Source organism: Lepus europaeus, chromosome 5, assembly GCF_033115175.1.
Source record: "Lepus europaeus isolate LE1 chromosome 5, mLepTim1.pri, whole genome shotgun sequence".
NCBI lineage: Eukaryota > Metazoa > Chordata > Mammalia > Lagomorpha > Leporidae > Lepus > Lepus europaeus.
In genome coordinates, this window is record NC_084831.1 from 15,262,295 (window position 1) to 15,277,896 (window position 15,602).

Consider the following 15,602-nt stretch of genomic DNA (forward strand, 5'->3'; position numbering starts at 1 on the left):
TCTCTTCATCTCGCCACAACCCGGGAGGTCCAAATGTCACCCTTTATACAGATGAGAAAACTGATTCCAAGAGGTGAAACAGCCTGCCCAGGGCTGCGCAGCTGGGAGAAGGCAGAACAGGGATCCGAGGAAGGGCCTGGAGCTGCTCTTCCCCTCCCTTCCCCCACCTCCAACACGTCCCCATGGCTGCCAGGGGCTGGCTCCTCCGGCCCTTTCTCCCCCATGCCCTAACTGCTGGGATCGGGGCCACGACCACGGAGCCTGGGGAGGACTGTCAACGCCCCGTGGCCTGGGTCCAGGTGGGCTCTCACTCTGGCCTTACTACCACTTGCTGAGTGGCCTTGAGTGTGTCCCTGCCACTGCTGTGGGCCTCTACTTACCTATCTGTGAAATGTAAGGCCCTCCCAGCCCTCTCTGCAGTGTGTCCCCTGCCCGGCCCTGCCCGGCCCAGCCAGCCCGGGTGCGGTTTGCAAGCCCAGGGCCGGCGCCTTGCCACCTGCTCAGGCAGATGTGGGGGAAACGGCCAAGGCTCCCTGAGCTGTGGCCAAGTCGCCACCGGCTGCTTTGGGCGCAGTGAGGCTGGGGCTGCGCTTCGGCCTCCCAAAGAGCTGCCAGCAGCTGTCCAGTGCTGTCAGCTCCCAGGGCCGAGGGTTCCTGGAAGGAAGCGCTGTACCTTCCTCCCCCCCAGGACCCGGCCCCAGGTCAGGTGGTCAGGTTTGGGCCTGGAGTGGCGGCAGGAACTCCAGGGATATATGTTCCAGACACGATGCAGCTTCGCTTTTAATAATTAACAGCGGTAAATATTGATTTACACAGCCACTTCCAGGCCCGAGCACTTCCGGACACCCACTGAAATGCAGCCAGAGAAACATCCCTTCCCACACTGCCTCTGGGGGAGGCGAGATCTGCTCGCAGCACAGGAGGTATGTGTGTGCCTGGTGGGCGGGGAGGTGTGCACGGGTGTGTGTGTGTGTGCGTGTGTGTGACTCCAAGACAGGAAGTGGCTGCACACCGGCATGCCGTGTATATGGCAATGCCTAGGTATGCGTGTTTGTGTGTGTGCGTGTGCATCTCATGCTTATGCACACGTGTAGGTTTGTGAATGTGTCTACACAGATGTGGGTAGGTGGGGCCTGGGTGGGGGTGCGGATTTCTGAGTCCAGAGTGGAAATGCCCTGTGGGCGTGGGTCGGAGGGCCCCAGTGGCTCAGGGTCTGGACAAAGGTGGTTTCCCAAAGAGCAAGGGACGTCCCCTCTGGGTGCACCATCCAGCCCTGGGAAGACAATGATGCTGACAACAGTTCAGCTTCCTAACTTCTACTTCCAAAGCAGTTTGTGACCACTGCCCACGGGCAAGCTGGCAAGGTGGGTAGGGAAGGCATTGCCGTCTTTGTGTTGCTGATGGGGAAACTGAGGCCTGGAGAGGGCAGAGACTTGCCAATCGGCCCAGGAAGGAAGAGGGTCGCTCCCCCCTCAGACTGGCTGGGGGAGGGGAGTGGAGTTTGTGTCCCAGGCCTGGGCTCCCTCAGGCCACCGCCGGCTCACTGGGGACCCAGGTGAGTCAGCCCTGTGTTCCTGTCACAGACACAGACTGTGTCTTGATCCCGGAGTGGGAGCGGGTTAGGAGCCTGCCGCCTGAGCTGTGCTGGCACAAACAGAGGCTTCGAGGCAGAGCCGCCCCCAGGCTGGCTGAGCGGCAATGGGCTGCTCCACTCTCCATTTCCTGACGGGAAGACTGAGGCCCGGGGAGAGGAAGCTGTGGTCCGAGGGCACACAGCCCCTGGGAGCACCCAGGCCTGCTCTTGGGAGGCTTTGTGGGAGGGAGAGGGCCTGGAGCCTCATGCACGGACTTGTTGCTCCAGTGAGCAGCTGCTCCAAGTGTCTTCCTTCCTGCAGGCCCTGGGACGCACAGGGCCCAGCCTCGAACTACTGCAGGCAAGGAAAGCAGGAGAGGGTCTCAGGAATCCCCTCCTGCTGCCGCCAGCACCCCCACGTGGGCATTCCTTGGAGGTGGTGGTCCCATATGTGGACATCATTCCCTGGCCACTGCCCTCCTGGCCTTGGAAAGGTGCCTGGCCCTGGTCCAGGCCAGAGCTCTGAGGGGAGAGCCTGGTAGGTCCTGCCTCTGCTATGTCCTGGCTGTGTGACCTTGGGAAACCCCTTCGCCTCTATGAGTATCCAAGTCCTCATCTGGAGAGTGCCTGCCACCCAAGGTTTGATGAGAGGACCAAGAGACATGACCAAACTGCAAAGTAGGGTCTGGCGCTGTGGTGTAGCGGGTTAAGCCAGCACCTGCGACATGGGGGATCCCATATGGGTACCGGTTCAAGTCCTGGCTGCTCCACATCTAATCCAGCACCCTACTAATGCATCTGAGAAAGCAGAGGAAGATGGCCAAAGTCCTTAGGTCCTGCCACTCATGGGGGAGACCCAGATGAAGCTCCAGGTTCCTGGCTTCAGTCTGGCCCAGTCTCAGCCATTGTGGCCATTTGGGGAGTGAACCAGCAGATGGAAGACCTCTCTCTCCTTCTCTCTTTAACTTTGCCTTTCAAATAAATAAATAAATAAATCTTAAAAAAAAAAAAAAAGAAGAAAAGAAATTGCAAAGTGTACTACAAAAGCAACTATGGGTTACAGGGTCAGAAGACCAGGCCCCTGGTCAGGCAGCTCCATCCATCTTGGCCCCACCGTGGTCAGCCTGCATGCCTCTGGGCAAGCGAGCTGACCTCTTTGGACCTCACTTTTCCCATCTGAAAAATGAGACTTAAAATAGCAGCCACAGCACAGTGCTCAGAGCAGGCGGAGGGACCAAGCTGCCGCTTGGAAAGCGCCGAGTACTCACCTGGCACGTGGCAAATCTCAATAAATTTGAAGTCTCACGGAAAATGCGCATTATGAAAAAACTACCCGTGGAGTTCCAAAAATGTTTTGCACCAAAATGAACTCACTTTTTAATCCTCTCCTTCCACAAACCTTTGCAAGCACCTTGCACTAGCACTCATGACCCGTACCTGACGCTCTGCATAAGCTCGGTTATTTCTCTCTCCTCTTCGGCTCCCGAGGGCAGGCTCGGGGCAGACTGACTTCCGGTCTTGGCCCCCAGCACAGGGTTTGGCACGGGGCAGCTGCTGGGCAAACACCTGATTCTGGTGATTACAGCCTTGTCCTCAGGGCTCTGACTCCTGCCAGGTCTCGGGTCTGGACTGCTTTATTGGCCCTTTTCCTATGCCATCCTCATACCTGACTGACAGGTGAGGGGACGGAGGGTGGTGCTGAGTGTGCAGATGACCATCAGCTGCGTGGCCAGTTTATCACCAGCTGCTTAGCTTAGGGTAGCCCCAAGTTCGGCCCCCAGCAGGTCCCCAGACCCTGGCTCAACCCCTCAGGGCCACCCAGGTGTCACAGCACCCCCACGGCATCTGCCTGAACATTCCGCCTTGCTCCACAGTCCCTGTGAGGCAACTCCCAGCCCTAGGGGAGGCCCCAGGTCAGGATGGTGGCAGGGCCGGGCCAGGGGGTCGCTTACCTTAGGGTAGGGTGAAGCGGCTGGCAAGGGAGCCAAGTCCCCCTGTGACAGGCCTAGTGCCTGAGGGAAGCGCTGGTTCTGTCCATCACTCTTCCTGGAAAAGAAAAAGAGTCTGAGGTCAGAGGGGGCCCCAAGGCGGGTGATTCGGGAACTCTGGGAGGAAGGTCACATCAGAGCTGGGCATGCGAGGGGACAATCTCCATGGAGGAGGGGGTCCTGGGTTCCCCGGGGGAGCTTCCTGAGCAAGGGCTGCCAAAGTGAGTCTCCTTCCCAGAGCGGGGGCAGGGTCTCTCTCCGTATCTCAGTTGAAAGGTAGAGAAAGACACAGAGATCTCCCCTCCGTTGGTTCATTCCCCAAGTGCCTGCAACAGCCAGAGCTGGGCCAGGCCAAGGCCAAGTTCTGGGAACTCAGTCTGGGCCTCCCACGTGGGTGGCAGGGACCCAAGTTCTTGGATCATCACCGGCTGCCTCCCAGGGTGCGCATTAGCAGGCAGCTGGATTGGAAGCCGAGCCTGGGCTCGAACCTAGAAACTGAGATACGGGATGTGGACATCCCACGCAGCGGACGACACACTGCACCAAACGCCGGCCCCCACCGCTGTCATTCCCAACAGAAACAACAGCTGAGCTCCTCAGGCTGGCTCCGTGCCAGGCCCCGCGCTGAGCCTCTTTCCAGGCCCCAGGGCACGTGCTCCTCACCACACTGGCATTCACTTTATGGACGAGGACCTGGTTACACAGAAGCCCCACAGCTGGTCAGCAGCCAGCAGCCGCGCGAGACCTGTGTGACTGCACACCCACGCCCCTCCCTGGGGAAGGCAGGCAGGTCTGGTGAGGGTGAAGTCAGCGCCGTCAGCCCAAGCGGGCCGGTCAAGGCCACCTCGAGGGTCAGGCGGAGCCAGTGCCTGGTGGAGCCTGGGATTGGGAGCCCAGGGCCAGGCGAGCAAGCCCGGCTTCTGGCCACCCTGACATAGGCTAGTCCCACGAGGTGAGTCACCCTGCAGGAGAGCCTCTGTGGCCGGTGGTGGTGGCAGCGGGCTTGAGTCAGGTAGAGCTGGGACCGCCACAGCCCACGATGGGGAGGGCTCAGGAGGGGGAGTGTGAGGAAGTTCTGAGCGCCCCCTTCTGCCTGCCTCCGGCCCAGAGGAACCACCCACAGCCCTGCTTCAGCCCCATAGGCCTCGCCTCCTCCCAGGGGCGCCGGAATCCTAACAGAGGGTCCGTGCTGGGAAGTGCTTGACCCCAAAGGATGACTCCTCTCAGCCTCAGTTTCCCCAAAAACTCCACCACAGAGCCTGGGCAGCTTGGAGGCGTTTGCTCAGAGAACACTTCCAAGTTCATTCACTCCTGGTGAACTCAACCTCCCAGTCAGGGTCCCCTTAAGCATCTGTCGAACGAATGAATGAACCAAGAGTGGCAGCAGGGAGTCACTGAAGGTTTGTGCGCGAGGGCCTGTCTCAGCACGGCTGCCTGCAGATTGCAAGGTGCACTGATGTGGGGCGAGACCGGCACCAAGGAGGGGCGAGGGGACTAGAGCAGCCCGTAGACACGTCCGTGCCGATTCCACAGCGGCTCCCGTGGGGACTCTTTGTTGATACCTACTGTGTGCTGGAGCTTGTCACAGTGCTAGGAGATTCATTTTATTTATTCCCTTTCTTATAGACAGAGAAACTGAGGCTCAGAGCTGAAGCCACTTCCCCTAGCAAGTGGGTGACTCCGCTGGAATTGGAAGCTCAGGCCTGGGACACCGGCATCCCACAAGGGCGCTGGTTCCTCTCTCAGCTGCTCCACTTCTGATCCAGCTCCTTGCTATGGCCTGGGAAAGCAGCAGAAGACGGCCCAAGTGCTTGGGCCCGTGCACCCATGTGGGAGACCCTGATGAACGGCCTGGCTCCTGGCTTCATGCTGGCCCAATGCTGGTTATTGTGGCCCTCTGGAGAGTGAACCAGCAGATGGAAGAGTGATTCTCTCCCCCCCCCCCCTTCTAACTCTTTCAAGTAAATAAAGAATTTAAAAGGAAAGAAAGCAATGTCATGCCCTTGACCTAGGAGGGACAGTGTCTGTGGGGTGCTGGAGCCAAAAAGTCCCAGGTTGAGGCCCACGTAGAGCAGGGCCTTAGCCGCTGTCTCGGCCAGCCTGGCTGCCCAGGTGGCTCTTGCCCACGATTGCCATGATAGGATAATGACTACTGCAGGTCGGCTGGCAGCAGCTCCCTACCACACTCACCTCCCAGAATTCCCTCCGCCTCAGTTTCCCCATGTCCATGTCACTCAAGACTGCTCAGACTGGGACAGGACTAGGGAGGCCTCACAAGGCGAGGGGTGGGGGTGGGGAGGGGTTAGCATCCATCCAGGACACTGACCCAGTACCCCAGGCACTCCACTTCCTGTTGGCCAGAGCCCTGCCCCTGCCAAGCCACTGCACCTGCAAAGCCAGGGCTGAGGGGCTGCAGGGCAGGGGAAGCCAGGAAACTGGAGGCTGCAGGCCCTGGATGGGCACAAGGACAGTAAGGACAACAGTGAGCCCACCTGTCCCTGGCAGGACCTTGTTTAATGGCCACAGCGCTCCAGCAAGGCCGGCACACAGAAGCCACAGCCTTATACACAACGAAATGGAGGCTCACCAAGGTCTGCTCTCTCGTCCAAGGTCACCCAGTCCACGAGGCAGAGCTGCGATCTGAACTCGCACTGGCCGACCCCAGAGCCACGACAGGAACTTCCTGCCCAACCCTACAGACCGGGGCACAGGGCCCGGCAAGCGGAGTGGGAGAGGTGACCACACCGGCGGCAGCAGCCACGGCAGGGCTGACCCAGCACAGCCTCTGTGCTCCCTGTGGACTTCACGAACTCCGTTACTCAGAGCGGGGAACGAAGGCACGGAGGGTCAGGTCACCTGTCCACGGCCACACAGGACCTGGACCTCAGACTGTCCGGGTCAGGTGCAGAGCTCTCACTGCTCCCCTGTGCTGCCTCTCAGTGCACAGGAGCTGTTCCGGAAGCCCCACCCCCTCCGCATCCCTCAGCCCTCCTCCTGGCCTTCTTCGCTGCCCACCCCCACCCCTTTCCAGCCCACCCTTCAAACAAACCCCTTGTGTCTCTGGCCTCTGCAAACCGCCTTCAATTTGGTCATTTTACTCCCTTTTCGTGAACTTAAACTTCTCTGTCCCTCTCTCCTTTGGTTTGGTTTCCATCATTCCATTCCTATGGGGACCCCCAGGCCTCTGCCCCACCCCTACTTCTCCAAAAGCCTTCCTCGCCCTCTACGGCCTAGTTCAGCTTCAAATGCTTGGCGGGGGCAGGCGACCGGTGCAGCTCAGGAGGCTTGCACCCCATGTCGGGTGGAGCGCCTGTCTCGAGTCCTGGCTCCTCTGCCTCTGACCCAGCTTCCCGCCAACGTGCGCCCTGGGAGGTGGCAGGTGGTGGATCAAATATCTGGGCCCTGCCACTCATGTGGGAGACCAGGATGGAGTTCCAGGCTCCTGGCTTCAGCCTGGCCCAACCCTGACTTGTGAGCATGTCAGGAACGAAACAACAGATGGAAGGTCTCTCTCTGTCTCGCAAATAAAAAATCAGCAAAACTTAAAAATTGCTTTGCATTCCTCCTACCCCTGCAACAGCTGGGGGGAGCCCAGAACACACTGGCCCAGAGCACACAGGGGGACCCTCCTCTCGTCTCTTCCTGCCGTGACCCTGGCCAGAGCTGTCCAGCACCCCACAACTTACTTGGGCATGGTCACATTCAGTCACCACAGCGACTGAGGTCGGACTTTTCTCCAGGGGAGAAAACAGGTTCAGAGAGCTTAGGTGACAATCCCCAGGTCACACACTAGGAGAGGGCAGAGTGGAGGTGCGACTCCAGCCCAGGTCCCCTCCGCCACCTACATCCCAGCTGCCCTGGGCTCTGTCCTCAGCCTCCTGCCCATCACAGCCCGACTCGTGCAGCCACCGCCAACATCGTCCCTGAGTCCAGCTCCAATCCCGCCCCGTCTGGCCTGGCCCGCTGCCCACTGCTCGCCTGACACACAAAGAGCCTGCTGCAGCCAGAAGAGCTGACTCGGCCAAGGTCACACGGCAAGGCAGAGCTGACCTGGAGTCTGGGCCAGGCACACTGTGGGGGGCAGGGGGCACCGTTGGCCCCAGCAGCTGTGCGGCCGCCAGCCAGCTGGGCCCATCTCTCTCTCTCTCGAAGCACCCATCCTTCTCAGGGAAAGGGCGAGGCAGGGTGGGGGGGAAGGGCCCCGCTCCTGAGTGGGATGGGCCAGGCCGGAAGCCGGTGCCGACAGCTCCCAGGTTTCCTGGCAACTGTCACTGCTCTGCCTCCCCCTCCCTTATCTCCGCATCAGGTAATGATCATCATCACACAGCAGGTGTTGGGAGTGCAGCTCTGTGTACTTCTCAAAAGCCTCTTTATCTGCTCTTGCCTGGGACTCTCCCCGGAACTGGAACTGGAGCAGGAGATAAGGCCAGGATCCCCAACTCCCAGCAGGGCAAACTGAGGCTTGACTGAGGTTAAACCACCAACGCCAGGTCAGCCAGGAAGCAGGGATGGGAAGGCCTTCTGCTGGCTTGGGACTCTGGATGCCATCGCTGGGGTCAGGTCCAGCATGGTGAGGGCAGCTCAGCAGATGCCTACCTGGGGTGCTTCCCACCCGTGGACCAGGTGGTGGAAAGATCCTGTCTCCCCCGAGCATACACCACAGAGGTGGTGCCGCTCCCGGGAGAACCCAGCCTGGCAGGGCACCAGGGGTGGCTCCGCTGTCCTGTGCATGGGGCTTGGTCCTTCCGTCATCCAGGGATAGCTGCCCTGGAGGGAGGCCCCCAGGGGGTCTGGTCCCTGCCACCCTCCCCTTCCTGTCCCACCCCGGTTGCCTGGTCATGGCTTCTGAGCTGGGGGCTGTTTTCCAGACAAGCCTGGCTGCTTTGCACAGCTGGTCCCTCGCTCCCTCTGCCTTCCTCTGTACCTGCTGAACCATGCAGGCACTCAAATTCCACTGAAACAGGTGTCTCCGGTGGCTGGGGCAGGCGACCTGTGACCACCAAGGTGGGGCGGTGAGAGAGAGCCGGGGGCTGGAGGGCTGGGGTCAAGCACACTCTGGCCGGGAGGGCAGAGGAGAGCTGCAGCAGTGAACACAGAGGCTTTGATGGGGGCTGGCCCAGGACAGGGGCCGCAGGGTTCAGGCTCCCTGGAGGTCAGGAGAGGGGGGCCCGGGGCCAGGTCCCCCGACAGATCCTACCCATCTGGCAAGTCACGGGGATGGGCAGAAACCTCAAAGTGAGAAGGGGGCTTGTGAGGCCCACTCCTAGCCTGCCCACCCCCAGGCTGCCACCATGGATGTCAGGTGTGAGGTCACTCATCCGAAACCAGAGCCCAGCAGTGGCCCCGGAACTGCCCCTCCCAGGGGGTCACAGAGGCCCATTGTTTCCTGAACTCACCCACCTGGCACCGGCCTTCCCCCTCGCTTGCCCCTGCCCCTGCCAAGGTGCCAGGGCAGGTGGCCAGGGGGAGCCAGGTGAGCAGGTTTCCAAACCGGGGCCTGGCTGCCTGGCCCCCTTCTCCCCAGGCCCACAGGGGTCCAGGCAGCCGGATACAGGCCTGGGCTGCTCCTGGTTCGGCACCTTTGGTACCTTCCAGGAGTCAGGGGGCACTTGCGAGGGGGTAGGGAGTGGAGCGTAGTGCTGTGACGTCACTAATCCTTACAACAACAGCCCGAGAGGGCAGCTGCTGCCTTCATCCCGTTTCAGACATGCAGAAGCCAAGGCTCAGTGGAGTTTCCAGATGGGGCAAGGTGCTCACGTCTACCAGGGGGCTGAGAGCTGGAGGGGTCCCCTTGGGTGCTGGGGAGCAGGGGGCCTCGGGCTCCACATTGGGCATGGGGTGGGGAAAGCAAGAAGGTGGCCTGTGGGGCCTGGCCCTGGCCCACGCTGGCCGAGTGCCGAGACACCCGGATCCCGGAGCTGGGCCAGGCAGCAGCCTCTTGAGCAAACAAGAAGCTGACAGCCCAGAGAGGACGCCGCAGGACGCACCCTGCCTGGGCGCAGCACCCACCTGCTGCCTGCCCCGTGCCTCCCCTGCCCAGGTGGCCCAAGTCTGACCTGACTGCACTGCCCACTCCTCGCCTGCACCCAGAGCTGGCGGAGTGAATCCGAGTGGGCCCAGCCCTGGGCCTCTGCCCGCCAGGGACCCTCGGCACAGAACTCTGCAGCTTCTTCACTACAGGCCCCTCACCAGCCACCCAAGGGGCAGGAGGCAGGCACATGCTCGCCGTCCCACCAGGAAGCGTCCACACAGACAGCAGCTGACCCGACGAGGTCCCGCCCCAAGGCTCAGCCCCAGCCGCCCCGTCCCTCTGCCGGGCGTGCCACGCGCTGCCCGCCCTCAGCACCCAGGGCCCACAGGCCACACGGGGGACAGGGACAACAGACACCTCCCTGACCTCTGCAGCCCAGGGGGTCCCCTTCTCTGGCGCCACACATTCCTCTGCTCACTCACTCACACAGTCCCCCGTCCCCGGGGCCCCCGCACCTGCCCTTCATTCCTACGCCCAGTCATTCATTCAGGACATGTCTCGCCGACGCCAGCCCCGGCCCGACCATGGTGCTGGGTGTTGGCGTCCGAGTGGGGGGCAGGCCAGGCTCACGGGGGCAGAGCCCAGTGACACTGCCCGGGATGCTCCTCTGGCCACACTGCCCAGACCTCGGAGTCTCCAGTGCTGGGCCCGGTTTCATGCAACCTGCCGGCTCTGACCGGGCCGCTGGGCAGAGCCCCTGCCTCTCAGGGCTCCCTGTGCGGGATGGCCACCCTGGCCCAGGCGAGACCCCCACAGCGAGGGCCAGGCCACCACCCCCTAACCGAAGCAAGTCCTGGCTCGGCCTCTAAATCTCTATGCATGCAGGATTAAGCTGCAGTTTCTCCACCGGAAATTGGGTCTCTGGCTGGATGGCCCTGAGGCCCAGCTCTGCCATCCCACGGAGGGCTGCTGGGAGGGAGGGAAACAGAACTCAGTCCACCGGAACTGGGTGAACGTGGACTGGAGGAGGGCTTTTCCCAGAGGAAGGGCCTGAGACTCCTCCAAGTCGCTGTCCTCCGAGCCTCAGTTTTGTTGTCGGTAAAATGGGATGGGAACACCTGCATTGCAGGGTTGTTGCATGGGATAAATTCGATAATACATGTACACTCTGACTAGCCCAGAGCTGAGTATCCAGTAGGTGCTCAGTAAGTCACAAGTTCCCGCCTGGAGAGACAGCCCTAAGGCAGTCAGGTGTGGCTTCTGGAGGGAGACTGAGCCTGAATCCTAACTCAGCTGCTTAAGAGCTGAGTGACTTGGGGCAAGTTAGCTAACCTTCCTCAGCCTCAGTTTTTTCATCCATAAAATGGGATCATTGCTAGCCTCTGGCCTAGTGTCATGATGCCCTCATTAGAGTGCCTCGGTTTGATACCCACTCTGGCTCCTGACCCCGGCTTCCTACTATTGCAGATCCTGGGAGGTAGCCGTGACAGCTCAAGTAGTGGGGTTCCTTCTCCCCACGTGGGACACTCTCTGGGTTCCCAGTGCTTGGCTTTATCATGGCTGAGAGCTGCTGAGGGGGTCTGGGGAACGACCCAGCAGGTGCAAGTGCTCATTCGTTTGCTCTCCAAAAAAAAAAGTGGGGGGGGGGGCCAACCGCGGCGCAGCCTGGCGAGGCTGTCGCGAGGATTAAATGAGTCCTATTACAAAGTGCACAGCAAACATTAACCACGGCAGTTTCCTGGCCTTGCCTTCCTTTCCTGCTCGGCCCTTCCTCCGTGGGCTCTGGAGGACCGAGCAGGGCGCATAAGTGGAGGTGCTGAGCAGGTGGACTTCAGTCCAACCCAGGAAACAGTGGGATCTGCAGAGCCGCCCAGGAGGAAACCCGGCAGCCCTGTCAGGTACTGAGCACCCCGTCAGGCAAAGGCAGGGCGAGCCTCCCGCCAGGCGTGCAGCCAGGGAGATCCCGAGGGACGGGGGCAGGGGCCGTGGCCAGGGGACCCCACATGGGGAATCCTGACAGCGCTAGGACCTCTGTGGCAGAGGTAGAGGCCGTGGGCAAATTCCCACGACTGTGAGGAAGTGGCCCTTCCCGGAGCCGCGGGTGGCAGGGACAGCACCAGGTCAGTAGGAGCCTTGCCACTCCTATTCCATATTAAAATGTGCACACGCTCTGGTCTGGCAGCTCCACTTCTAGGCATTTATCCTCCGGAAGTGCTTACACAAAGGCACAAAGAGGTGACCAAGGGCCGCGCACCGCAGCAGGATTTGCAATAGCTACAGTAGGGAAGCCACCTGGTGTTAGAGGCAGTTGATTGACTACGTGGAGGCACGTGTGGGCCGTGGATTATTAAACAGCAATGACAAAGAAGAGCTTCGTGGGACGCCAAAGGGGGCTTGGGGTGAATGGTGAAGCGGACAAAGCAAGGCGCAGCCAGCAAGCCTCCCTTGTACAACTTCAGCGCTGTGTATGAAAGTGCCCTTGGCCGCCTCTGGGAAGCAGGAACTTCTTTCCCTGGCACATGTTTTTCCTGCATACTTTGGACCTACATAATGAGCACTTATTATTTTTGTAATTTAAAAGTGTCGACGACTTTTAAACACCGAGCGCTCGCTCTGAGTCAGCGGCAAAGCCACCTCCTTGACCTTTTCTGTCACCGAAGCAGGTGTTAGTCACTCCTTGTTCCAGGGAGAAGAAGGTGGCCAGAGAGGCTTCCCCACTAGCGGGACAGAGCTGGGCTGACCCCCAGCCTCGGGGGCCCCCAGAGCCACATCGTTCCCCGTTAGGCATAAGCAACCAGCTCCAAGGGTCAGGGAAGAGCAAGGCAGGACGGAAGGGGCCCCGCAGTAGGGCACAGGGCCGCGCCCTGGCAGCTCAGTTGTCACGTCCTGGGAGCCAGGCCAGCTGGAGTTCACCGCACAGCACACAGCGCGCAGCGACAGGGCCATCTACCTCATTTGTAAATGCAAACGCAGGTGTGTTCCCAGCTCCAGCTTTGCCCTGAGCTGCCCCTGACTGGCAGGTGCCCAGGCCCCAGCACCGCCCTCGCCCTTGCGGCCTCAGGGTCACCAGCCAGGGGAGCGTGCGCTGGCCCAGGCCCTTCCCTGGAGCTCCGGTAACTTCCTGTGTTCATCAACCTGTTTCTGGGAGAATTGGGGCTTGAAGGTTGCTCGTCACCCTCTCAGTGAGAGCCTGGGGAGAGCTGGGGCGCACGCCTGTGTGGGTGCAGCGAGCAGGCCCTCACTGTGGGGCCTCAGCTTCCTCCCTAAGTGCTGTTGACAATTCCTCCCTGCGAGGCTCCTGGGGGACCGCAGTGAGATAAAGCACTCCCCAAGCTAGGCGCCACCTGGCACGTGCATGGGAGGGGCAGGCTCCTGCACATGCCTGCACGGGCGCACGTGTGTCTGCCGGTGTGGAGGGAGCCGGGGCAGGCCTGGCCGGGAGCAGGGTGGAGGGGGTGGTGGCTGGGGTGGGGGCGGGGCAGCGGCTGGGGGTGAGAATGTGGATGGGAGACCTGGCAGGAGCATGAAATGGATGTGGGAGAGCAAGCTCGTGTCTGGGGCGTGCGTGGGTTCGAGCGCGTGCGTGTTCGGATCTGATCACATCACCCACCTGCCTAATGGCTTCCCCCACCCTCTGCCTGCAGGGTGGGGCCGCAGCCGCCTCACGTGGCCCGCGAGGCCCTGCACCCACTGTCCCTGACCATACTGCATCCTCTCTCCTCCTCCCCGCTGCCCGCACCTGCAGTGCCCTGCCTGCTGCACGCCCAGCCTCCTGCCCCCCACCTGCCCAGAGCCCCTCAGGCGGCAGCGGCTGCCCCTGTCCTCAGCAGCTTCCGGGGCCGATCCTGGGCCTTCACGGGTTCCTCAGTTGGGCCTCGAAATGGAGCTCCCTCGGGTGGGGACTGGGTCCGGGGGCCTGGCACAGGCCACGACAGTGAAGACTCCCCGTGACTCCACGCTCATGCTGCCGCTGTGTGGGGGCCAAGCCTACGAGTGTGAGCAGGGAGATGCAGGTGAGCCCGCGCGTGTGCACAGCTCGCCTGTAAGAGGCCATCGCAAAGGCCCTCTGGCCGGGGGCCGGCGCTGTGGCACAGCGGGTTAAGATGCCACCTGCGACGCTGGTTCGAGTCCCGGCTGCTCTGCTCCCAATCCAGCTCCCTGCTAACGCACCTGGGAAGGCAGCAAAAGATGGCCCCAGTGCCTGGGCCCCTGCCAACCACATGGAATACCAGGATGGACTTTCTGGCTCCTGGCTTCAGCCTGGCCCAGTCTTGGCCATTTGGAGAGTGAACCAGCAGATGGAAGACCTCTGGCTCTGGCTCTCTCTCTCTCTCTCTCCCTCTCTCTCTGATGCTCTGCCTTTCAAATAAGTACATACGTCTTTAAAAAAGGGAAAAAAAAGCAGCAGCTCTGGCCCAGGAGTGGGCTGGGAGATGCCGAGGCCTTCTGGGGTCCGGGCCCTGGTGCTGGGTAGGAGGGGGAGTGGGCCTAGGTCTTTGCCTCCACTCCACACCCACCTAAAGCAGTGAGGCCCAGGTGTTGATGGCAGACCCAGCAGCCCCTCTGGGCAGTGGGGCCAGCCTGGTGAGCTCTGTCCACACCTGGCTGTGCCCTGCGTGGGCTCCACCCCTGCCTGCACCAACAGCTCGGAGGCCCAGGCTTCTGCTCACACCACCCAGCTCCCGTGAGGCCCAGCCCCAGCCTGGTCTCGCATGCCTGCCCACAACGGCCCCTACGCCAGGCCTGCCCCACGGGCAGCAAAGGCAGGCTTCCAACCCCCACCTTCTCAGCCACCTCCACCAGCTGCTGGGAGAATGTTCTGGAAAGTTCCAGGTTTACAGTGGAGGAAGGTATCCTATTCCTGCTCCAATCCTTGACACTAACTCTGGCTATGCCAGACTGCCCTTGCCCAAGCCAGCTCCTCCCCATTGGCCCAGCCCTGTCACTCTGCCCATCAGAAACTTTTGCAAGTGCTACCTGACTGCTGTGGCAGTCAGCTCCCTGCTCTACCCCCAGGTCTTGGCCCAGCACCTGGCCATGGTGGGTAAGTGCCTGCTGGATGGATGAACACATCAGGGGAGCCTTGAAGGGACCCTGTGGGGTCCCTTGTCCCAGTTTGCAGGCGAGGAGACTGAGGTTCAGAGAGGTGAAGTGTCTAGTCCCAGGTCACACAGCCAAGAGCAGGCCGCATCCAACATAGGGACAATCCGACTCTCCCAGACCCCCATGTCCTTAGGGGACATCCGGGCTGAACTTCCCACTTCATAGTTACATCGTGAGCCTCAGGGAGGGGGACCGACCTCACCTGAGTCATCCTAGCTCCCAGTGCTTTCTAAAACGCCAAGGCCGCCCCTTTAGAGGTGCCTCCTCCAGCCTCTCGCTCACCTGGGGTGGGAGCTGCTGATACCCTGCAGGCACGAGGGAGGAACCCAGGCTCGCAGGGCAAGGACTGCCCAAGGTCACCGTCCAGCCCGGGCAGCAGCCAGTGCCAAAGCGAGTGTCCCCAGGGCGAGTCAAGGCCAAGGCCGCAGCTGGGCGTGTGTGCAGGTGGAGGCTGGCCGCACCTCTGGGCAGGCCGCAGGGCCGCTGGGCACCCTGTGCAGGCCCGGCGTGCAGCAGGTGTTGGCGTCCGAGGGGCCCCGCTCTGGGTCAGGCCCTGGCAGCCTGGAGGTCATTTAATCCCCACAGCAGGCTCAGAGGCAGCAGGGTGTCTGCCCTCATTTTATAGGCGAGGACAGAGCACGCAGGGGCCTGACTCCCTCACCCACCAGCTGCGGCCGAGGCAGCACCGCGGCGCCGCGGCCGGGGCCGGGGCATCCCCGGGGCAGCACGGGCCTTGTGGATGCTGGGGCTCAGAGTCCACGTCACGGAGCAGCTCCTGGAGCCGGGAGGGGAAAGGCCGATTGGGGGCCCTCTCTGCCCGTGGTGGCTGGGGGTTCAGAGCTCTCCGGGGCTGGCAGGGACACGACTTGGTAACTGCTTCCCCTGCCAGGCCCAACTGAGCCCTGTGCCAGGCGTGTGCCACCACCTGCTTTCCTCCCCGACACGGCAAACCCGCGACCTCCTCTCC